Source organism: Humulus lupulus, chromosome X, assembly GCF_963169125.1.
Source record: "Humulus lupulus chromosome X, drHumLupu1.1, whole genome shotgun sequence".
Classification (NCBI taxonomy): Eukaryota; Viridiplantae; Streptophyta; class Magnoliopsida; order Rosales; family Cannabaceae; genus Humulus; species Humulus lupulus.
Window position 1 is genome coordinate 161139533 of NC_084802.1, and position 24663 is coordinate 161164195.

The following is a 24663-nucleotide window of genomic DNA, read 5'->3' on the forward strand; positions in this document are numbered from 1 at the left end:
TTGAAGTACATCGCTTCCATATAGCTCTGAGATCCAGTTTTGACGCATCCAACAATGAAGCGGAGTACAAGACTTTGTTGGCTGGAGTTCAGGTAGCAAAAGAGTTGAAAGCGAAGGCAATTCAATGTTTCAGTGATTCTTAGCTCGTGGTTAATCAAGTATTGGGGGAATATCAAGCTTGAGTAATCAAAATGGCATTTTATCTAGCTAAGGTGAAAAGAGAGCTGTCAAAGTTTGAATTCTACTCCATCGAATAAGTACCACATGAGCTGAATACAAATTCAGATGCTTTAGCCAGACTCGCCACCACCAAAAAAGTGAACACATTGAATGTGGTCCCCGTAGAATTCTTGGACAAACCAATCATAGATGAAGAGCTGAGAGAGGTCTGAATGATTTACAAAGAACCAACCTAGATGACTCCAATCATTGAATACCTTACGTTTGGGAAATTTCCTGAAAATCGAAAGTATGCACGAAAATTTGTATACCAGGCCCCAAGGTATGTTATTTTCGAGGGGATTCTATACACACGGGGTCACTCAATGCCCTTTCTAAGATGTGTCTTGCCCGAGACAGTGCAAGTTATCCTCAGAGAGATTCACAAAGGGTTTTATGGAGACCACGTTGGGGGGCAAAGCTTGGCCCTAAAGGTGTTAATGTAGGGCTATTTTTGGCCCACACTGAAAAAGGACTCGACCTCATATGTCTTCAAGTGTGACAAATGCCAACACTTTTCCACCATCGCCCGAGCCACACCCATGGATTTAACCATGATCTCCTCGCCCTGGCCATTCGTTGTATGGGGGACTGACCTAATTGGATTGTTGCCAATTGGAAAGGGAGGAGTTCGCTACGCGGTTGTCACAATCGACTATTTCACAAAGTGGGCCGAGGCCGAATAATTGGAAACTATAACCTCGAAGATAATGCTGGACTTTATGGTGAAGAACATAATATGCTGATTTGGACTGCCAAAGAAGATTACGTCGGACAATGGGACTCAATTTGACAGCGACCCGTTCACAATTTTCTATGAGAAATATGAAATAATTAATAGATACTCTTCAGTGTCATACCCTCGAGCCAATGGGCAAGTCGAGGCAGTAAATATAACCCTTAAGGAAAATCTAACGAAACAGCTAGAGGATGCTAAAGGGCTATGGCCCGAGCAATTCCCAAAAGTACTTTGGGCCTACAGGACCTCACATCGCACTTCCACCAGACATACTCCCTTCTCTCTAAATTTTGGGAGCGAAGCTATGCTCCCAGTCGATGCTTTGGTAACGTCACACAGGAAAAATACCTTTGATCAGGATCGAAATCACGAGAGTTGATTAGTGCATCCCTGGATTTAATCGAAGAGTGACGAGAAGAATGTCAACTACAACTCGCCCATTACCAGGAAAGGGTGGCGCGCTTCTTCAACTCAATGGTCAAAGAGTGAAGACTTGAACTAGGAGATTTGGTGCTCCAGAGGGTGTTACAAGCTAACAAAGACCCTAAAGACGGTGTATTGGGACCGCACTGGGAAGGACCCTATCAGATGGTTCCAGGAAGGGTGGAAATCTTACAGGAAGGAACCTTCAAACTAGCTCGGTTAAACGAAGAGATGGTTCCACGAACTTGGAACGCCTTGCATCTCAAGAAGTATTACCAGTGATAGGTAGTTTTTGTTAGGCTAGGTTGAGCATCAAGAATCCTAAGCTAGGCTTGAAGGATTGGCAGAGGTTTAGCAAGAACACACCATCACTTGAGGTAAGACTTTGTAGCTTCTTCAGTTTCTAGTTTTAGTTTTGACCTATGGTGCATAAGCTGTATTTGATGGGAACTTTAGGGAATTCAAGCCAAAGGTTGAAGAAGAGCAAGCCAAGGAGGTGTAGAGGTTGTCTTGAAATCGAATTCCCATTAAAGGTATGAAATTCTAAGCTTTGAACTTTGAAGGTTTGATTGTTGTTGCTGAGTTTCTGAGGTCTGTGAGCAACAATGGTGAATTGTGAGATTAGGGATGCATGTGATTGGGTTTTGAGTCTTCGGGGTGCTTGGGATGAGTGGAGTGTGTTAATAAGCTTGTTTTTGAGTTTGGTGAAGGTTTGGAGAAGTTTTTGTTGAGTTTGGCTCGAGGAAATCGTAGGAGGGAAAATTGAGCTGTTGCCTGTCCGTGACTAGCGCTACAGCGCTAGCCTTTGGGTGCGGTAGCACTAGGCCATGCATGCTGAGGGTATTTTGGTTCTGTTTGTAGCGCTGTAGCGCCCTCCAATGAGCGCTGTAGCGCTACCCTGTCTTTAGAAAGGGATTTCAGGGTTATTTTCAAGGGTTTTTGACCAAGGGTTCAGGGTTTGGTTCCACCACCTTGTTTGGTGGAACTAGAACTTCCCGGGGGCTCGGGATTGGTCCCGAGGCTAGGTTTTGGACTTGAGGTTTGGTGATGACTTTGACCTGTATTAGGTGAGCGCTAGGGCTCGAGAGGGATCATGCTCAAGGATTCAAGTGATCAAAGCTAGCGAATCGAAAGGTAAGAAAACTGTACCCGGTTATATGTTTGTGTTGGGACTAAGTGCTCCCGATATTTGTATTATGTCAATGATGATATTATGCCATGGGACATGTGATAGCGGCCTAAGGGTGCCGTACACTATATTTGCGCACAGGGCGCGGCTTGGCCACTAGTAGCCGAGGACAGCTTAATATTCACTAAGCTCGGTTTAAGCGGGCCGGAGTCAGTGGGATAACGGAGGGTGTGGCCTGAGGGCGCTAACCCTAGTTATCATATGTGATTTGGTGTATGATATGAATTGATATGTTTAGTATGCTGAATACTTGACTATTCTGAGTGTTGATATGATTAAGAATATGTGATGCAACATGAGATATTGATTTGTCTGTTGATTGCTTATGCTCTGTCGTTGTGTTTTCTTGCTGGGCCTTGGCTCACGGGTGCTACGTGGTGCAGGTAAAGGCAAAAGAAAGTTGGACTAATCCCGAAATGGAGGGCTGCGGGGTTGAATGTACATAGCCAGCTGTTCAATCACCATGGTCGAGGAGTGGATCAGGACAGAGATTGCCTATTTGTCTGTTTTTCCTTAATATGGCTAACACTGTATTTAGTTCTTGAATCTTTTGTAAACGGTTCAATCTTAACATTTTTGGGATCCCGTACAAGCAGGAAATGCTTCTTTATGAAAATGTGACTTTTGAGACCAAAACATTTTAACCCTAGTTCCTTTATAGTTTCAATAACACGATTTAATTTAAATGACTTGATTAGCAAGTCTAGCACTTTAAAAACACACAGTGTAACGGTCTTGGCTAACCAGGGCATTACAACCAAGGTTGTTCTAGATATTATCGGGTAGTAACTAATGCAATTTAAGTAATGCTTTGATAATTCGTGTTTAACGAGCTTCCACATCCTTTTATCTTTTTTTAACCTTGTTCAATTTGAACTACTTGACCTTCCATCATTCGACGCATTTCCGCAATTTGTTCCACAACTCTTAAGGCTTGGGCTAGTACATAAGCTTGCTCCATCCCAGGTTGTTCAGCTTGAGGCCTAAGTCCAATTCCCACTAATCCTACTACTCGGGTGATTGGAGAAAATAAAATCTATAGAAGACTACAACTCCTACTAAATAGGCAGTAACTCAATGACTAATTCAAGCAATAATAGAATCTACAACGACTTACTTCCGACAACATATTCATGACAGTATATTCCTAATAGACACATATAAACAAATATGTCTATTGATTAGCTTAGCTGAACAATATCAATCCTAGTCTCGGGGTTTGATATTGGAATTTATATCTCAAAGGATTTACAAAATTTTACTATTTTTGGACCTAGAAATTTCCTACTCGGTCCTAACCTAACCGTTGTCCTTTCAAAATGGCTGAAAAAATATTAAGGTTTGTGATACACATTTTCTAGAGACTACGTTACACTATTATCTCTATGTCAGATTATCACTCGCTATCCTCCTCAGGGTCCTCCTCGGGGTTCTCCTTGGTAATAGCCTCACTAATGCTTGGGCATTCTATTCTATACGAAACTCTATGTACTACTCATGCCACATCGACCTTTTGTAAAGTGGTGCCAAGGTTGTCTTGATCGTGACTCTGAATTTTGTCCAATTCTTGATAGGGGCCTCGAATGCCTTGGTGAATACCATATGAATGTCGTACCCCTCAAGCATAAGCTAGCAAATCTAACCCTCAATATGAACTTTCGAATTAATTAACAACATTCAGACTAATAACCAGTTCGATAAACAACCCACCAATAGGCGTAATTATACAATAACAAGGTGATGAGGACACCAAGACTCAAAATCCAAGTCAAGTTCCAGTTGATCCAAGTCAAGAGGGGAGGAATGATGAGGACACCAGTTTAGGAGCTTGATCAATATTTAGCTTCTTGTAATGAGTCTTTTTATTTTTAATCACGTTTTTTAGTCTTTGTTTATTTTGTGATAAGTCAAACATTTGACTTGTGTGATTCCAATAGTCCTTTTGTCTTTAATTTCGGTTTTCATTAGGAAGACAAAAGGCTTGTTTTTAATTTCGGTTTTTATTAGGAAGACAAAAGGCTTGTCTTTAATTTCGGTTTCCATTAGGAAGGCAAAAGGTTGTCTTTAATTTTCGGTTTTTAGGAAGACAAAGGGGCTTGTCTTGATGTAATTTTTCGGCTATATAATGCCTTGAAAACATTTGGAAAAATCAGATTATGTTGAATGAAATTGTGAGTTTATTTCTTCTTGAGTTCTTGAAGAAACTTTTGAACTTATCAAGGAGATTCCTTGTGGCGTTCATCCTGACTTATCAAACGGATTCCATCCCCGTTTGTGGCGTCTTCCTCATACCAAGGTTCGTGCTTGGCTAAGCATTGGGTCGCGGTTCCATTCCAATCTCGTGTGTTCTTGGTGGCTGTTCCATATTTGGTGTCGGGTTTCATCACAGTGTTGGTGTGGTTCGTATCAGTTGGTATCAGAGCTTAGGATCATCCGGTTTGGCCTATCCTTTTTCATTTTTTTTTCTATTCAGTTCGTGTTATTATATTAGGATTTCTGGAAGAAGAAAAAAAAAATTCAATTCGTGTTCATCTAGTCATGTTTTTCTATTCTAGAGCTTATTAATTTCCTTGTTGCAATTGTTTCCTTGTTTCCCTTATTTGTTGTGAAACCCGAAACTATTCTAGAGCTTGTTTTAGGGTTCTTAACGTGAATTAGGGCTTTGAGTTTCTCTTGTTCTAATTGTGGAATCTGAATTTTCATTGAGTTACTCTTGTTGTTTTGTTTTGAAATCCGAATTTTGCCTTGGGTTTCTCTTGTTCTTGTTGTGAAATTCGAAATTGGAATTGAGTTCCCTTGTTCTTATTGTGAAATCTGAATTGGGATTGAGTAAATCTGAATTGGGATTGATATTCTCTTATTCATAGTGTTAAATCCGAATGTGGGTTGAGTTTTCTCTTTTCTTTTTTGTGAAATCCGAATCTGCATTGTTTCTCTTTTCTTTTTGAGTCTCTATTGTTTCTCTTGTGAAAACCGATTCATTTTGTTTTTGAATTGTTCCTTGTATCTTCATTTGAGAAAAAGAAAAGAAAAGAAGAAAGAAAGAAAAGAAAGAAGAAGAAAACCAAGAGGATCCGAATTCTAAAAAAAAAAAAAAAAAAAAAAAAAAGAGTCTGGAAACCTCTCTTAAAAAATTTTGTTCTATTCTTGTTCCCTATGGTCTAGAGGCCTTTTTGCCAAAACCCCACACAAGTGATCCAAAAATCATCATTTTTCATCAGTTTTTCTATGTTCGTTTGGTTTGTTCTAGTTTGATTTGCTACTTGAATCCTCCATGATATTGTGGATTAGTTTTGAAAGAACTTAAAGAAGAATATGAGTGGAAAAAGGCAGAGGTGTGAGCCTATTTGAGGGTAAAAGCCATTGAAATTGAGTGAAACACGAGGGGATTTGAGTGAAAATATTGTTCGAGCGAAACACGTGAGGGAGTGTGGTGAGGTCTTTTCTCCATATTATTCTAACCCTATTTTGCAGATTTCCATCATGGCACAAAATCCAGAGAAAGATGCAAGCAATGATATTCCGCCACCTGAGGTTCCGAATCTACAAATGCAAGCATTAATTGGGGAGATGCGAAGGATGATGAGGGCGGAGTGTGAGCAGATACATGAGAGGTTGGATAGGGTAGAAGAGGGAACGCAATGGAGGGCACGGAGGAACAGGGTGCACCAACGGGATGTTGAGGGTGAAAGAGAGTTTGATGGGGGCGATTTAGAGGAAGAATATGATAGGATGTTAGAGGGTAACCATAGGAGGTATGGCCGAGATAGAGAAGCTAGGAACTGGGTAGACAATAATTTGGGAAATATCAAGATGAGAATCCCCGCCTTTCAAGGCAAGAGTGATCCTGAGGCATACCTTGAGTGGGAGAAGAAAATGGAGTTGGTTTTCGATTGTCACAACTACTCTGACATGAAGAAGGTAAAACTAGCTGTCATTGAATTTACTGATTATGCTATTGTTTGGTGGGATCAGTTGTGCATCAATAGGAGGCGAAATGGAGATCGTGCCATTGACACTTGGGAGGCTATGAAGAGGGTGATGAGGCGACGGTTTGTACCATCTCATTATTATCGAGATCTATACCTTAAGTTGCAGGGTCTTCGTCAAGGTTCCAAGAGTGTTGATGAGTATTACAAGGAGATGGAGATGGCTATGATTAGAGCCAATGTGGAAGAGGATCGGGAGGCAACAATGGCAAGGTTTTTGAATGGGTTGAACCGAGAGATTGCTAATCCAATTGAGCTACACCATTATGTGGAATTGGAAGATTTGGTGCATATGGCAATCAAAGTTGAGAGGCAGCTCAAGAGGGGTAGTACAAGTGCAACACCTTGGCGGTCGAACTATCTAAAGAAGGAAGAAGACCAACCTACTTCATCCTTTACACCAAAACCAGCCACGACCCCTCAAGGTAAAACAGCCCCTACTTCGTCCCGTTCTAGTGAGATAAAGTGTTTCAAATGTCAGGGGCGAGGACACATACCTAGCCAATGTCCAAACAAGAGAGTTATGGTGATTCGAGAAAGTGGCGAGCTCGATTCTGAAGATGAAGATTATCTTGCTGACATGCCACCATTGGAAGATGCTTCTATCGATGATGAAGAGTATGGGCCAGAATCTGGTGAGATGCTTGCACTAGTCACAAGGCGAGTCCTGAATTTGCAAGAAAAAGAAGAGGAAGAAGAGGTGCAGCGAGAGAACATCTTTCACACTCGTTGTCATGTGAGAGACAAGGTATGTAGTGTCATTATTGATGGAGGTAGTTGTACTAATGTTGCTAGTGCTTCCATGGTTGCCAAGCTGGGGCTTACAACGCTTAGGCATCCTTGTCCATACAAGTTGCAATGGTTGAATGATAGTGGTGAAGTGAGGGTTACAAAACAAGTATTGGTCTCATTTCGCATTGGCAAGTATGAAGATGAGGTGTTGTGTGATGTGGTTCCCATGCAAGCTGGACACCTCCTTCTAGGAAGGCCTTGGCTATTTGATCGGCGAGTCCAGCATGATGGCTTCACCAACAAGTACTCATTCACGTCCCATCAACGAAAAATCACTCTAGCTCCATTGACGCCAAAACAAGTATATGAAGACCAAGTGAGGTTGCAAAAATTGAGTGATAAAAAAAAAAAATTGAGTGAGCAAAAGAAGGAGAGTGAAAAGATGAATGAGAGTGAGAAAAAAGAGAGACAAAGAGAGAAAAGGGTCGAATCAAGTGAGAGAGAAAAGAAAGAGAAGAGTTCGATCAATGAGGGAAAATTCGAGAGAAAACAAAGTAATTTTTATGCAAAAAAAAGTGAGGTTAAGGAGGCTCTTTTAAACACTAACCAACTTGATGCTAACAAGGGTCGTCACAAGCAGGTTTTTGATCCCGGTGATTGGGTATGGTTACACATGAGGAAAGAGCGATTCCCAGCACAAAGACGTTCCAAATTGCTACCTCGAGGAGATGGGCCGTTTCAAGTGCTAGAAAGGATCAATGAAAATGCCTACAGACTCGATTTACCAAGTGAGTATACTGTTAGTGCTACTTTTAATGTTTCTGATTTGAGTCCTTTTGATGCAGGTGACGATTTGAGGTCAAATCTTTCTCAAGAGGGGGAATGATGAGGACACCAAGACTCAAAATCCAAGTCAAGTTCCAGTTGATCCAAGTCAAGAGGGGAGGAATGATGAGGACACCAGTTTAGGAGCTTGATCAATATTTAGCTTCTTGTAATGAGTCTTTTTATTTTTAATCACGTTTTTTAGTCTTTGTTTATTTTGTGATAAGTCAAACATTTGACTTGTGTGATTCCAATAGTCCTTTTGTCTTTAATTTCGGTTTTCATTAGGAAGACAAAAGGCTTGTTTTTAATTTCGGTTTTTATTAGGAAGACAAAAGGCTTGTCTTTAATTTCGGTTTCCATTAGGAAGACAAAAGGTTGTCTTTAATTTTCGGTTTTTAGGAAGACAAAGGGGCTTGTCTTGATGTAATTTTTCGGCTATATAATGCCTTGAAAACATTTGGAAAAATCAGATTATGTTGAATGAAATTGTGAGTTTATTTCTTCTTGAGTTCTTGAAGAAACTTTTGAACTTATCAAGGAGATTCCTTGTGGCGTTCATCCTGACTTATCAAACGGATTCCATCCCCGTTTGTGGCGTCTACCTCATACCAAGGTTCGTGCTTGGCTAAGCATTGGGTCGCGGTTCCATTCCAATCTCGTGTGTTCTTGGTGGCTGTTCCATATTTGGTGTCGGGTTTCATCACAGTGTTGGTGTGGTTCGTATCACAAGGTCCAAAATACACAAAGCATATCATAACTCCTCATAACAAAACGTACCAAAACTTATCACATCAATCTCACAACTCAATGTGTGTTACCCCTCAACATAAGGCCTAGCTGCCCTACATGTTATTGTGCCAAGAAAAATTTGACTCCTCCAACTAAATTTATACTAACCTAGCCCCAACATATCTATCATCATCTAGTCTTATAAATGGTTTTGGTTTTGGGGACAAAAAAGATTGTAGGATCTCAGTTCTCTGATTCAGGTCATAGATTCTACGAGGGTTTACTATGTTGGCATTTATCTCAACAAACTCTAAAGCCATATTTCCAACAATCTATGGCACATAGTTAGAAAAGAAAACTCTAACACATTACAACAAGGAAATAATTATAGTGAGTGTCGTCTATCGTTGTGAATGTACATGTTTAGCCTAGTGCTCTGATATCCACTTGTAACAACCGAAATAATTTATAAGACTAATAATGATGAATAATAATAATTTTATTAAAAAGACTCAAAAATCTGCATAAAAAAATAATAATGCCTTAGCTTGGAAGTATGTGCAGACATAAAAGGTGATTACAACATTATAAAGTTCTAAACATTCAAAATACATATCCCAAGATATGTTCTTGTAAAAGTAAGACATTTTTCAAAAGTGTGGATTTCCCACGGTCAGGCCACATGTACATTTCCACAACGTAGACTCTAGCGCTCACTACTCTGCTTTCCCTTTCAACTTACCTACAACATGAAACAACTAGGTAAGCGAAAGCACTTGGTATAATCAACCCAACACAAATAACATCAATAAGGACATCCAAGCCTTAGCCATTATTGGAGCATTGAGAAATCTAACCAAAATTAGGGTTGCAGTATAACCGGGTCCTAAACATAAAATTCAAGAACACGTATGTGTCCTGGAAAACTTGTGGTCACGCACAATGACCAAAATTCAAAATTGAACCTGCACACAGAAGTTCCCAGAGCAAAACAGATATATAGAACATTCTCTGTAACCCTAGAGTAGTCAGAAGAAAGACTGAGCAATCTTATCAGCAATAACACCAACAAACACTATTCTAGAGGCAACTTATAATTTCGACCATAAATAAGTGCTCTACAACTTATATTCCTATGCAATTCAGATCATCACATCCTAATATAGTACATAGAGTAAATGCATTACATCAATAATCTCTCTCTATTTCATTCTTGTATTTAATCGAATTAACCAATCCTAACTTCAATTAGAGAGTGCATGCTTCATATCAATAATCTCTAAATTTCATTCTTGTATTTAATCGGATTAACCAATCTTAACATCATTTAGAGAAAGCATGCATCATATCAATATTTTATTAAGTAGTAGTCATATCAGTTATCAACTACTGCCACAGGTGTGGCAACATAAGTCTAAAAATGGTCCGCGCCTATCGGGCCCTCAGCCTCACTAGAGTATTTAATTGCCATTAGTGCCATTAGGTATTCTTACCTACTCACAGGCATAAGAGCTCTGTGGAATGATGCTTTCAGCCATTTCGTCAATGTCAGAATTAAACCTCGACTGATGTCCACTAGGATAACAACATTATAGACTTTCTACAACAATAGTGTATACTTGTGCTCTTGACCTAAATCTAACAAGCAATACACTAGTCATTTATGCTGTAGTCAAAGAAGTCAGGGTTGACTTACTAGTAGTCATTAGCAATATGCAGGACTTTCTTATACTAAAGTCCCACCCTCCATTAGCCAGTATTGTATTTATCCATACAATACTCTAGGATTATTTATGGTGATTAATAATTATTAAGTTTTCTTTGGGCATTACGATTAATATAGAAAATATTGAACTAGTACAATTACTCGTTATTGGTTTTTCAAACCTTCCCTCTAAGCCCCCGGGAACCTTAGAATCTTTAGAAAGGTTCGACCCTATGCCCAATGAAAATGTTTTCGACATAATTATTTACTTTTTAATATTTATTATCCAAGAGTTTATCCGTGTTAGGTTTTTGTTTTGGTCCGGGATCGAAATTCTTAGTGTACGCCCTGATTTTCCCTCGGGCTGATTAGCGAACTGATCTGCGGCCTAATCAGGATTATCTCGTGGACATCCCCAAAACTGTAGCTGCCATCATAAGATCATACCTCCTTAGCACGAGGTAACCTAAGGGTTCGCCTTTGATAACTTAAGGACAGAGTCCGGGCTCTGAAGGCCGATGGTCGAGTTAAGTATCCAGCTCGTAGTGCGAGCTAGAGTTGGAGCTATGACCTTTTATAAAGTCAGCCACGCAAGGTAAACGTGCATATATCAGAGATCACGTGTCTGATATATCCTTGACTTCTTGGACACGCAACAGGAACGTGCGTATTCAGACACCCACGACTGGGTTGGGCCGTGCGGCCCATTATCTCCTTACCTATTGATTTGACCACACTTATGTGTCAGGTTTAGGAATTAATCATGATTGTCACAGAATTGACATGATAGTTAAGAAGGTCACGGGATGACCTTCTTACCAACTCCCAGGTGCCTTCTCCTATAAATATGGAGACCTTGGGAGTTAATAAGGGTTGGATTCTCTCTTGTAAGAAATACCCTGTAATCTAATATCCAGTATATAGTAATAATACTGACTAGTGGAGTAGAAGGATTTTAACCTTTGAACCACTCAAAAAACGTACTTTGAGTCACCATTTCATTCCCTAAGATCATATATCTGTTTCGGTTCAACACAAGCACTAATCCCTTTCTCTTCTTTTCTTAATTTCCTGTTGGCGAAGAACCGCGTCAACAGTTTGGTGCTTTCATTGAGAGCAAGTTCGATTAGTGCTATCACAAACATCCAACTATGGTGAGTACTCGATCCAGGCACGGTAACGAGGCAGAACAGCATGATGGGCAGGAGGCTCATCATACTGCCATCCCTGGTGAACAAGTTCTTGAAGCCCAGCAGCCGGCGGGCCAAGATGACACCGGAAGTTCGGCACCCCGGCCACCTAATCCAAACCTGTGTTATTACACTGCGGTGGAGATGGAGAATGCTCAGCTGAGGAGCCAGCTAGCAATAGCTAGCCAACAGATCCAGGATACGCTGGCCCGACTACCCCCTCTCACAATCGACGCTAACGTCGGAGAGAGGCAAGGCGAGGCTACTAAGTCTCACCGGGGTAACCGGTCCAGGCGTAGCCGCTCGGACAGATTTCTGACAGCCAACTCCACTCCTTCATTACACCATCGGGAGGCAAACTTCGAAGAAGTGCCTGGAGCCAGGCAACAGCAATACAACCGTTCGGTCAGAACGTCGACTCCTAGCTCCCAACCATCCTCGAGAGCGCCCAAGGGAGCTCGAGGAAATTCCCGAAGGAGATCCGGGGAGGGCTCGCAGCATCAACTCGTCCCCAACAACCGTCCTGCGCCTCGTCCAGATCGCCAGGCTCGGGACCAGCAGGTTGGCAGGGCCGAAAGTCCCCCACTAAACTTGATCCATCCAGACGGAACCAGGATCGCCTCTCCAGTCAGGCATCCTCCGTCTCCAATCAGATATCCATCTCCTCCTCGGCCCGTCTGAGATATTCCAGCCTACGGAAGTAGCAGGAGAGATCCGCCATCAGCTGGACATTCCCGACGTAGTAGGGTGCCAAGGGAAAGCCCAGGTCCTCAGCACCAAAGGCAAGCTCCAAGCCTCTCTAGCAGGAGCTACTGGACCGGCAGTCGCCGGAGTGACCTTTCTGGCGGAGAGCTGCGTCAGTGCCTAAGTTTGGCACAAAGCCCACAAGCCACTCAGGGAGGCGATCTGCGGGATCGCCTTAACTCCCATAGAGGGGAGCAAGTAGGAGGAGACAGCCATGCTCGCTCAGGGGGGGGGGGGCAATAACCCACCAAATATGTACAATGGATCCGGAGCTGTTGAACAACCCCGGGAAAACCAAGGACATCAGGACCAAACCCTCGAGCACCTGGCCCAAATGGAGGAGCTAATGAGGAAGCTCCTGTCAGAAAAAGAAAAAGATGAATATGATTCTGGGGACGAGATGGAGCTCTTTGCCCCCAGCATAGCAACAACGGCTTACCCACCTGGTTTCTGTATGCCGCACCTGTCTAAGTTCAATGGAGACGGAGACCCGTCGGATCACCTAGGGATGTTTAACACCCTGATGATGGCCCACAACATTGGCCCCGAGCTGAGGTGTCTAATCTTTCCTTCCACACTGACTGGACCTGCCAGGCAGTGGTTCAAGCAAGGTAAAAGACAGTTAATCAGCTCCTGGAAGACTTTCTTGGCAGATTTCAAAAGGGCATTCCGAGCCTCCCAGGCTGACTCTTTGGCTAACGTGAGGCAGCAGCCCGGCGAAACTCTGAAGGCCTACCTGAGCAGATTTGCGAACGTCACTGCTCGGGCCAGAGATGCGGTTGATAGCTCCAAGCTCATGGCCATGAGAACTGGAATCCTCGTCGGAGGGGATCTCTGGAAAGACATACAAAGAAAGGGAGTCAGCTCGGTTAACAAATTCCTTAACAGGGCCCAGGAATGGATAAACTTGGAGGAAACCAAAGCCTCAGCCGCAGGAACCAGCCAGGTCCCTGGTCAGCCCGCTGGAGTGGGGACAGAGGTCGTAGCAGCGACCCAAAACGTCACACAGAACAACCAGCTCAGCGAAGGCAAAAGAAAGGGGAATGGTGAAGGCAACCAGCACGGCCAAAAAAAGAATAGGTCCATAGACAAGTTTAAGCCCATCTACACTACTTACACAGAGCTCACCCAGTCTAGAGAGAACATTTTCCTAGCTAATTCTACTCGCCTCCCCTGGAAGAGGCCTGAGCCGTTGAAGCACCAAAAGGGGAAGAGAGATACCTCCAAGTTTTGCCGCTTTCACAACGATGTTGGCCACAACACCAATGATTGTTGGCATATAAAGGATGAGATTGAGACTCTCATCCGAGCTGGCCCCTTGTCTCAATACGCGCGGAATAGAGTCCCAGCAGGTCGACCCGCTCCAGAAGTCCCGGCCAGTCAACCCGGGTCTCGGATAGATTAGGACGTCCCTCCTCCCTAGGTTGGAGGGGAGATATCCACCATCTCTGGAGGACCGCATTTGGCTGGCACGAGCAAGGGCGCCCAGAAGAGATACGTGAATGAACTGAAGGTGCATAACGGAGTAGAGTTCGTCCCGGAGCAGCGCTTGCCAAAGCAGCAGCGATTGGAGAAGCAACCGATCATTTTTATAGAGGAAGATGCGGGCCATGTCCAGTTCCCTCACAATGACCCTTTGGTCGTGGCAGTTCAGCTTGCCAATCGGAGAGTGAGGAGGGTGCTGATCGACAATGGGAGCTCGGTGAACCTCCTATTCTGATCCACGTTAGAGAAGATGGGTTTTACCGTCGCCGAGCTGAAGGCGACCTCCATGATGTTATATGGTTTTTCGGGAGAAGGATCGGCAGCCATAGGGACGATCGAGCTGGTGATCACCCTGGGAGAAGGACCTCGAACAGTTTCGAAACTCCTCGAGTTCGTGGTCATTGACTGCACCGCTGCGTACAACGCAATTTTGGGACGACCTACGCTCATGGCATTTGAGGCCATCACTTCCATTTGCCACCTCGCGATGAAATTCCCTACTTCCACGGGAATATGCACTGTCCATGGCGATCAGCTCGCTGCCAGGGAATGCTATAGCATTTCCATGAAGGGAAAATCTAAACCTGGGCAGCTGGCAATGGCCATCCAAAGTGGTGAAGAGGAATCTCAGGAACCCTTAGCTGATCCTGAGATTGAAAAACCTCAAAACGCCGAAGGGGAAAATGTCGTCTTAAGTGAGGATATTGACCCCCGAATAGGCGAGGACAGATCCGAGCTCCAGGCTATTGAGGAGCTCGAAGGAAGTGAACATTGATCCGCAGAATCCATCACGGATGGTCAAGCTCGGGAAAAACCTCTGCAGCAAGAGGAAGGCGGAGCTGATCAGATTTCTGCGGGATAACCTGGACGTGTTTGCGTGGTCCCATGAGGACATGGTGGGAATCAGCCTGAGTGTCATCATGCATACACTTCATCTAGATAAAAGCATTCCCGCTAAGTTCCAGAAGCAAAGACGCCTAGGAACGACCGGGGCTGAAGCCCTAAAAGAAGAAGCAGCCCGGCTAAAAAAATGTGGCTTTATCCGTGAAGCCAAGTTTCCAATATGGGTTGCCAACCCTGTGCTGGTCCCGAAGCCCAACGGAAAGTGGCGGACTTGCATAGACTTCTATGACCTGAATAAAGCCTGCCCCAAGGATTGTTTTCCACTACCAAGGATTGACCAGTTGGTAGATGCCACGGCGGGGCACGAGCTCATGTCATTTATGGACGCATACTCAGGCTACAATCAGATCGCCATGAATCCAACAGATCAGGAGCACACCAGTTTCATGACCCTGACTAACGTTTATTGTTACAAGGTCATGCCGTTCGGGCTGAAGAACGCCGGAGCTACCTACCAAAGGTTAGTCAATAGAATGTTCGCGGACCAGATCGGAAAGAACATGGAAGTATACGTTGATGACATGCTAATCAAGTCAAAGACTGCCGATGACCATGTTTCCGACCTGGAAGAATGTTTTAAGATATTACGGGAATATGGCATGAGGCTTAATCCACAGAAGTGCACTTTGGGTGTCGCGTCAGGGAAATTCTTGGGGTTCATTGTCAATACCCGAGGAATCGAGGCAAACCCCAACAAGATCAGATCGCTGCTCGAGCTTCCCTCGCCCAGGTCGCGAAAAGATGTCTAAGGCCTGACAGGAAGAGTGGCGGCGCTCAATCGGTTTATTTCCAAGTCCACCGATAAGTGTTTGCCATTCTACAACCTGCTCCGAGAAAACAAGAAGTTCGAATGGATAGAAGAGTGCGAAAGTGCATTCCTCGACCTGAAGGCACATCTGGCCGAGCTGCCCGTACTATCCAAACCAAAGGCAGGAGAGCCTCTTTTTCTCTACCTGGCTGTCACTAAGGATGAAGCCAGTGCCGTATTGGTCTGGGAAGAAGACCAAGTTCAGAGACCAGTCTACTACATCAGCAAGAAACTTCTCGGGGCTGAATCCCGGTACCCGTTGATGGAGAAATTGGCGTTCTGCCTTATCACGGCCTCGCGAAAGCTTAGGCCGTACTTCCAGTCCCACTCGATACACGTCATGACCGATCAGCCTTTAAGGCAGGTTTTGCAAAGACCTGAAGCATCGGGACGTTTTTTAAAGTGGGAAATCGAACTCAGTCAGTTCAAGATTTTGTACACTCCGCGAACTGCTATAAAAATTCAGGCCCTGACCAATTTTATGGCAGAATGCGCGATTCCAGGAGGATCCCGCGGAGGACTCACCCCAAGTCACCTCGCCCCAGGCGTCATGGAGGATCTTTGTGGATGGTTCATCCAACGAGAACGGCTCCGGAGATGGAATCATTTTGATATCCCCCGAGGGACATAGATTCCACTCGGCACTGAGATTCGGATTCAAGGCCTCCAACAATGAGGCCGGATACGAAGCTTTGTTGGCCGGGCTGAGGATAGCCCAGGAGTTGAAGGCGAGCTCCGTCCAGTGCTTCAGTGACTCCTAGCTCGTGGTAAACCAGGTTCTAGGCGAATATCAAGCACGTGGACCCAAGATGGCCGCCTATCTGGCAAAGGTAAAAGGTGAGCTGTTCACGTTTAGGCGAGGCTCGATCGAACAGATACCTCAGGAGCAGAACGCTAACGCAGATGCTCTTGCCAAGCTCGCCACCTCTGGGGAAACGGAGACCTTGGGGTTAGTACCAATAGAATTCTTGGAAAAACCAAGCATAGAAGATGTCAGGACGGAGGTCGAGATGATCGATGTCAGGCCGACCTGGATGACCCCCATCCTTGAGTATCTCGTCGATGGAAAGCTGCCTGAAGGGCGTAATGATGCACGGCGAGTCCTGTACCAAGCCCCAAGGTATACGATGGTGGACGGGGTGCTATACTGGCGTGGGCACTCCCTACCTCTCCTCCGATGTGTTCTTCCAGGCGAAGCAAAGGCCATCCTGCAGGAAGTGCATGAGGGTTTTTGCGGAGATCACACTGGGGGGCAGAGCTTATCCGTAAAGGTCCTGAGGCAAGGATATTACTGGCCCACTCTGTCCAAGGATTCGATTTCATATGTCAAAAAGTGCGACAAGTGCCAGCGATTCGTCGCAGTTGCCCGAGCTCCTCCAGTCGAGCTGAAGATGATCTCGTCCCCATGGCCGTTCGCTGTTTGGGGGATCGACTTGGTGGGCGCCCTCCCTACTGGAAAAGGCGGGGTCCGTTACGCCGTGGTAGCCGTCCAGTCTTATGACCAGGACCGCAACCACGAGCTTCTGTGCAATTCCCTTGACCTAGTTGATGAAAGGCGAGAAGATTCGCAACTCCAGCTCGCCCATTATCAGCAAAAGATCACTCGCTATTTCAACTCCAAAGTCAAAAAGCACGCCTTTAGCGTTGGCGACCTGGTCCTAAGGAGAGTCTTCTTAGCCGGTAAGGACCCCAAAGATGGAGTCTTGGGACCGAACTGGGAAGGACCATATCAAGTCATCGTGGTCATTAAGGAAGGAACATATAAGTTAGCTCGCCTTGATGGAGGGGCAGTCCCGCGGACTTGGAACGCCATCCATTTAAAGAAATATTATCAATGATTCACTTGTAAGGCCTGGAAGGCCATTTTTTATGTTTTAAGCAATGAGAATCAGCTTTTTGTTATATCTGTACATGTTTTCAAGTGTAATCTAAAGTAACCACGAAAGACCCTTTCCCAGTTACTTGGGGGGCATATGGTACCTGGATATAACCAGGTCACCTTAATGACTTAGAAGTTGATTCATATCGATTGATCGTTGTTTTTCTTAAAAAATGCAAGACATTGATAAGGATTAACGCGAACTAGGTCCTATCCTGGATATAACCAGGTCATAAAACTTAGAAGTTGATTTAAATCTATTGATCGTTGTTCTTCTTAAAGAGCTCGAGATATGGATAAAAGTTAACACGAACTAAGTTTTAAAATTAAGTTCCTGGATATAACCAGGTCATAAAACTTAGAAGTTGATTTAAATCTATTGATCGTTGTTCTTCTTAAAGAGCTCGAGATATGGATAAAAGTTAACACGAACTAAGTTTTAAAATTAAGTTCCTGGATATAACCAGGTCATAAAGCTTAGAAGTTGATTTAAGTCTGTTGATCGTTGTTCTTCCTAAAGTGCTCGAGATATGGACAAAAGTTAACACGAACTAAGATTTCAAATTAAGTTCCTGGATATAACCGGGTCAGAAAACTTAGAAGTTGATTTAAGTCTATTGATCGTTGTTCTTCTTAAAGAGCTCGAGATATGGACAAAAGTTAACACAAACTAAGTTTTAAAATTAAGTTCCTGGATATAACCAGGTCATAAAACTTAGAAGTTGATTTAAGTCTGTTGATTGTTGTTCTTCTTAAAGAGCTCGAGATATGGACAAAAGTTAACACGAACTAAGTTTTCAAAAATTGTAACTAAAATGCGTAGGGGCAAGAAAGAGAATCAATTAAAAATAAAATTGAGTTAAATTGTCTCGAGGTGGAAGCACCTCATGCAAAGGTTACACAAAAAAAATTAAGTTAAGAATATTGAAGGAAAGGGCACAAGAGAAGAAGGCCCTAAGCCCCGCCAGGTGGCCCCTTAGAGATCGCCGTCTCGCCCTGCTCAGCTGGGCCGGAGCCATCCCCGGCATCGGAGGGCGCCTCTTTATCGAGGCAAGCCTGGAACTTCACCAGCAAGCGCTCCCAGAGGCTCGTTGACAGGAAGGAGAAGTCAGCGTCTGGATTGTAGGCCCAGCAATGGTAGAACAGGTCTTCCAAGGCCTTTTCCAAAGTTGTCCGCTCAGCCTCCAGGGCGGCCTTGGCCTCAGCCTTCGCGGCATCTAGGTCTGTCCGCGCGGTGGCAAGGGCGGCCTCGAGCTCTTGAACCTTTGGGCGGGTTTTCTCCAGCTCAGCCTGCGAGGCCGCCAAGGCATCCTTAGCCGCCTGCAGAGAAGTCTGGTGCTCGCTCTTCATCTCCTCGAGCTGAGCCTTGGCCCTGGAGATGCTCCAGTGAAGGGCAACGACGCCCTGCGAGAGATGAGGGACAATTACCTTAGAAAAAAGAGAAGAAAGAAACAACAGGGCAGAGTGTAATAATAAAAAGCCATAAAAGGGTAAGTCGGCTTACCGTTAGGGTCATGCCCATTGAAGACTCCATCACGCCCACCGGGCTCATTGTCTCGATGGCCCGAAGCTCCTTCTCGTTGAACTTGTATATGTGGCTGACGGCGTAGTTCGCCGACTCATACACTGTTCCCCGGAAGGTGATGAGGACACCAAGACCCAAGTATCAAGTCAAGTTCCAGTTGGTCCAGTGATGAGGGCACGAGCCAAGAGATTCAAGGAAGAACTTAACAGCCTAGTCCACAAAGTCCTAAAACAAGAGGAGACCGTGGTCAACATTGAAGGAGAACAAAGACTTGTCTTACTCATCAAAGTTGACTGAGTTTAGGAGCTTCATGAGTCTTATTGTATTTGTCATTTTAATTTATTTACGTTATTGTTGTTATTTGGTCTTTCTTTATTTTGTAAAAGTCAAACACTTGACTTGTGTGAGCTGAAGAGTTGTGTGAGCCGAAAGGTCTTGTTTATGGTGCTTTCATTAGGAAGACCAAGGGTCTTGTTTTCATGTAATTTTCGTCCTTATAAGGACTGCCAAAACAATGTGAAAAGGCAGATTATGTTGAATGAAATTGTGAGTTTATTTCTTCTTGAGTTCTTGAAGAAACTTTTGAACTTATCAAGGAGATTCCTTGTGGCGTTCATCCTGACTTATCAAACGGATTCCATCCCCGTTTGTGGCGTCTTCCTCATACCAAGGTTCGTGCTTGGCTAAGCATTGGGTCGCGGTTCCATTCCAATCTCGTATGTTCTTGGTGGCTGTTCCATATTTGGTGTCGGGTTTCATCACAAAGTTGGTGTGGTTCGTATCAGTTGGTATCAGAGCTTAGGATCATCCGGTTTGGCCTATCCTTTTTCATTTTTTTTTTCTATTCAGTTCGTGTTCTTATATTAGGATTTCAAAAAAAATAAAATAAATAAATATCAATTCGTGTTTATCTAGTCGTGTTTTTCTATTCTAGAACTTGTTAATTTCAATTGTTTCCTTGTTTCCCTTATTTGTTGTGAAATCCGAAACTATTCTAGAGTTTGTTGATTTCATTATTTCAATTGTTTCCTTGTTTGAAATCTGAGTCTTTTGTTTTCTTGTGAAATCCGAAACTACTATTGCTAATTTCCCTATTTCAATTGTTTCCTTGTTCAATCATTCCCTTTTTTCCAAAGTTTCCATTATTTTTTTTGTGAAATCCCTTGAAATCCGAAACTAGTCTACACAAAGTTTCAATTCCTTTGTAATCGTGAATTAGGGTCCTTTGTAATCCCCTATTTTGTTTTCTTTTCGTTTCTGAAATCATGAATTAGGGTTCTTAACGTGAATTAGGGCTTTGAGTTTTTCTCTTGTTCTAATTGTGGAATCTGAATTCTCTTTGAGTTTCTCTTGCTGTTTTGTTTTGAAATCCGAATTTTGCCTTGGGTTTCTCTTGTTCTTGTTGTGAAATCCGAAATTGGAATTGACTTCTCTTGTTCTTATTATTGTGCAATCCGAATTTGGCCTTGAGTTTCTACTGTTTTATTGTGAAATCTGACTTGACAGTGAGTTTCTCTTGTTTTTCATTGTGAAAATCCGAATTTGCATTGAGATTCTCTTGCTCTTTTGTGAAATCTGAGTTGTTGTCAAATCCAAGTTTGATTTTTTTTTCTTGTGTCTTGTACCTGCGTTTGAGGATCAAGAGGAAAAGAAAAGAGAGAAAAGAAAGAAGAAGAAAAATTCAAAGGGGATCCGAACCTAAAAAAAAAAAAAAAAAATAAGTCTGGAAACCTCTCTTAAAAAATTTTGTTCTATTCTTGTTCCCCATGCTCTAGAGGCCTTTTAACCAAAACCCACACAAGTGTTCCAAAAATCACCATTTTTCGCCACTTTTTCATCGGTTTTCGTTTGATTTGTTTGGTAGAATTGGATGCTTGAACCTCCATATCACCGTTTCATTAGTTTTCAAAGAGCTTAAAGAAGGAAATAGAGTGGAAAAAAGGCAGAGGTGTGAGCTTATTTGAGGGTAAAAACCATCATTGAGTGCAAACACGAGTGTACTTGAGTGACCATTTTCTTTGAGTGAAACACGTGAGGGAGTGCAGTGAGGTCCTATCTATAATTGTCTAACCTTATTGTTTTGCAGATTCTCCATCATGTCACAAAATACAGAAAGAAATGCAGGCAATGACGCTCGACCACCTACAGTTCCAAATCTACAAATTGAAGCTTTAATGGGGGAGATGAGGAGGATGTTGAGGGAGGAGTGTGAGCAAATACATGAGCGGTTGGATAGGGTAGAAGAGGGGGCACAACGGAGACCAAGGAGGGGTAGGGTACACCAAAGGGAGGATGAGAATGAGGGGGATTTAGAAGGGGTAGTTTCTGATGATTAGTTTGATAGGATGTCGGCGGGTAACCATAGGAGGTATGGTGGGAATAGAGAAGATAGGAACTGGGTAGACAATAATTTGGGAAATATCAAGATGAGAATCCCCGCCTTTCAAGGCAAGAGTGATCCTGAGGCATACCTTGAGTGGGAAAAGAAGATGGAGTTGGTTTTCGATTGTCACAACTACTCTGACATGAAGAAGGTAAAACTTGCTGCCATTGAGTTTACTGATTATGCTATTGTTTGGTGGGATCAGTTGTGCATCAACATGAGGCGGAGTGGAGATCGCCCTATTGACACATGGGAGGCCATGAAGAGGGTGATGAGGCGACGGTTTGTACCACCTCATTATTATCGAGATCTGTACCTTAAGTTGCAGGATCTTCGTCAGGGCTACAGAAGTGTTGATGAGTATTACAAGGAGATGGAGATGGCTATGATTAGAGCCAATGTTGAAGAGGATCGGGAGGCAACCATGGCAAGGTTTTTGAATGGGTTGAACCGAGAGATTGCTGACCCAATCGAGCTACACCATTATGTGGAATTGGAGGATTTGGTTCATATGGCAATCAAAGTTGAGAGGCAGCTCAAGAAGGGTAGTTCAAGTTCAAGGTCAAGACCGAGCCCACACAATCCCAGTACAACACCTTGGAGGTCGAACTATCCAAAGAAAGAAGACCAACCCACTTCATCATCTACACCAAAACCAGCCACCACAGCCACACCACCTCAAGGTAAAACAACTCCTACTAAGTCTCATTCTAGTGAGATAAGGTGTTTCAAATGTCAGGGGCGAGGACACATAGCTAGCCAGTGTCCAAACAAGAGAGTCATGGTGATTCGAGAAAGTGGAGAGATAGATTCTGAAGATGAAGATGATCTTGCTGACATGCCACCATTGGAAGATGCTTCTGACAATGAGTATGGGCCAGAATCTGGTGAGATGCTTGCACTAGTCACAAGGCGAGTCCTGAATTTGCAAGCAAAAGAAGAGGAAGAAGAGGTGCAGCGAGAGAACATCTTTCACACTCGTTGTCATGTGAGAGACAAGGTATGTAGTGTCATTATTGATGGAGGTAGTTGTACTAATGTTGCTAGTGCTTCCATGGTTGCCAAGCTGGGGCTTACAACGCTTAGGCATCCTTGTCCATACAAATTGCAATGGTTGAATAATAGTGGTGAAGTGAGGGTTACAAAACAGGTGCTAGTCTCATTTCGAATTGGCAAGTATGAAGATGAGGTGTTGTGTGATGTGGTTCCCATGCAAGCTGGACACCTCCTTCTAGGAAGGCCTTGGCAATTTGATCGGCGGGTGCAGCATGACGGCTTCACCAACAAGTATTCATTCACATTCCATCAACGAACAATCACTCTAGCGCCTTTGACACCAAAGCAAGTGTATGAAGATCAAGTGAGGTTGCAAAAATTGAGTGACAAAAAGAAAATGAGTGAGCAAAAAGAGAGTGAAAAGATGAATGAGAGTGAGGAAAAAGAGAGACAAAGAGAGAAAAGTGTGGAATCAAGTGAGAGAAAACAAAATAATTTTTATGCAAAAAAAAGTGAGGTTAAGAGAGCATTGTGTACAAAACAGCCCATGATTTTTTACTCATGTATAAGGAGGCTCTTTTAAATACTAACCAACTTGATTCTTCGCTGCCAAGTGTTGTTGTGTCTATTTTGCAGGAATTTGAGGATGTGTTTCCTGAGAAAGTACCACATGGTTTGCCACCTGTTCGAGGAATAGAACATCAAATTGATTTTGTTCCAGGTGCTTCCATCCCAAACCGACCAGCCTACAGAAGTAATCCTGATGAAACAAAGGAATTGCAAAGGCAAATTGAAGAATTGATGGAGAAAGGGCATGTGAGAGAAAGCATGAGCCCTTGTGCTGTTCCAGTGATTCTAGTTCCCAAGAAGGATGGAACATGGAGGATGTGTGTTGACTGTCGAGCCATCAACAATATAACGGTAAAATATCGACATCCCATTCCTCGTTTAGATGACATGTTAGATGAATTGCATGGTTCTTGTTTGTTTTCCAAGATCGATCTAAAAAGTGGGTATCATCAGATACGTATGAAAGAAGGAGATGAGTGGAAAACTGCTTTTAAAACTAAACATGGATTGTATGAGTGGTTAGTCATGCCTTTTGGGTTAACTAATGCTCCTAGCACTTTCATGCGCTTAATGAATCATGTATTGCGTGCTTTCATTGGAAAATTTGTGGTTGTGTATTTTGATGATATTCTTATTTATAGTAAGAATTTGCATGACCATGTTTTGCATCTGCATTCTGTTTTGGATGTTCTTAGGAAACAGAGTTTATATGCTAACCTCAGTAAGTGTACTTTCTGCACCGATAAGCTTGTTTTCCTAGGCTTTGTTGTAAGTGCTACAGGTATTCAGGTGGATGAAGAAAAGATCAAAGCCATCCAAGAGTGGCCGACCCCTACAACTATAGGTAATGTTAGAAGTTTTCATGGACTTGCTAGCTTCTACAGGAGGTTTGTGAAAAATTTTAGCACCATCGCCGCACCACTTACAGAAGTTATCAAAAAGAATGTGATCTTTAAATGGGGTGAAGCTCAAGAGGAGGCATTTCAGCTACTGAAATACAAGCTTACTCATGCTCCTTTACTTGCTTTGCCTAACTTTTCTAACACTTTTGAAGTTGAATGTGATGCTTCTGGAATAGGTATTGGCGCTGTTCTTATGCAGGATGGGAGACCGCTTCCATACTTTAGCGAAAAGCTAAGTGGGGCTGCCCTCAATTACCCCACCTATGACAAAGAATTGTATGCACTAGTGCGTGCTTTAGAAACATGGCAGCACTATTTGTGGCCAAAGGAGTTTGTGATTCGCACAGATCATGAATCCTTGAAACATTTGAAAGGCCAACACAAGCTCAACAAGAGACATGCAAGATGGGTTGAGTTCATTGAGACATTTCCTTATGTCATTCGCTATAAACAAGGTAAGGAGAATGTGGTTGCTGATGCCCTTTCTCGCAGGTATGCCCTAATCTCTACTCTTGATGCTAAATTTCTTGGGTTTGAACACATAAAGGAGTTGTATTCTGCTGACCATGATTTTGGGGAAACTTATGCTGTTTGTGAAAAGTCTGCTGACGGAAAATTTTATAGGCATGAGGGTTTCTTGTTTAGGGAGCATAGGTTGTGTGTACCTAATTGTTCTGTGAGAGATTTGCTAGTTAGAGAGTCCCACGGGGGAGGGTTGATGGGAC

At 43.3% G+C, this 24663-nt stretch overlaps 1 pseudogene; it reads left to right on the forward strand.

Annotated features, from left to right (window-relative positions):
- The window catches only part of LOC133806411 (uncharacterized), a 37039-nt pseudogene extending 13337 nt beyond the window's left edge, over window positions 1–23702 (forward strand).
- Window positions 23703–24663: the final 961 nt, after the last annotated feature.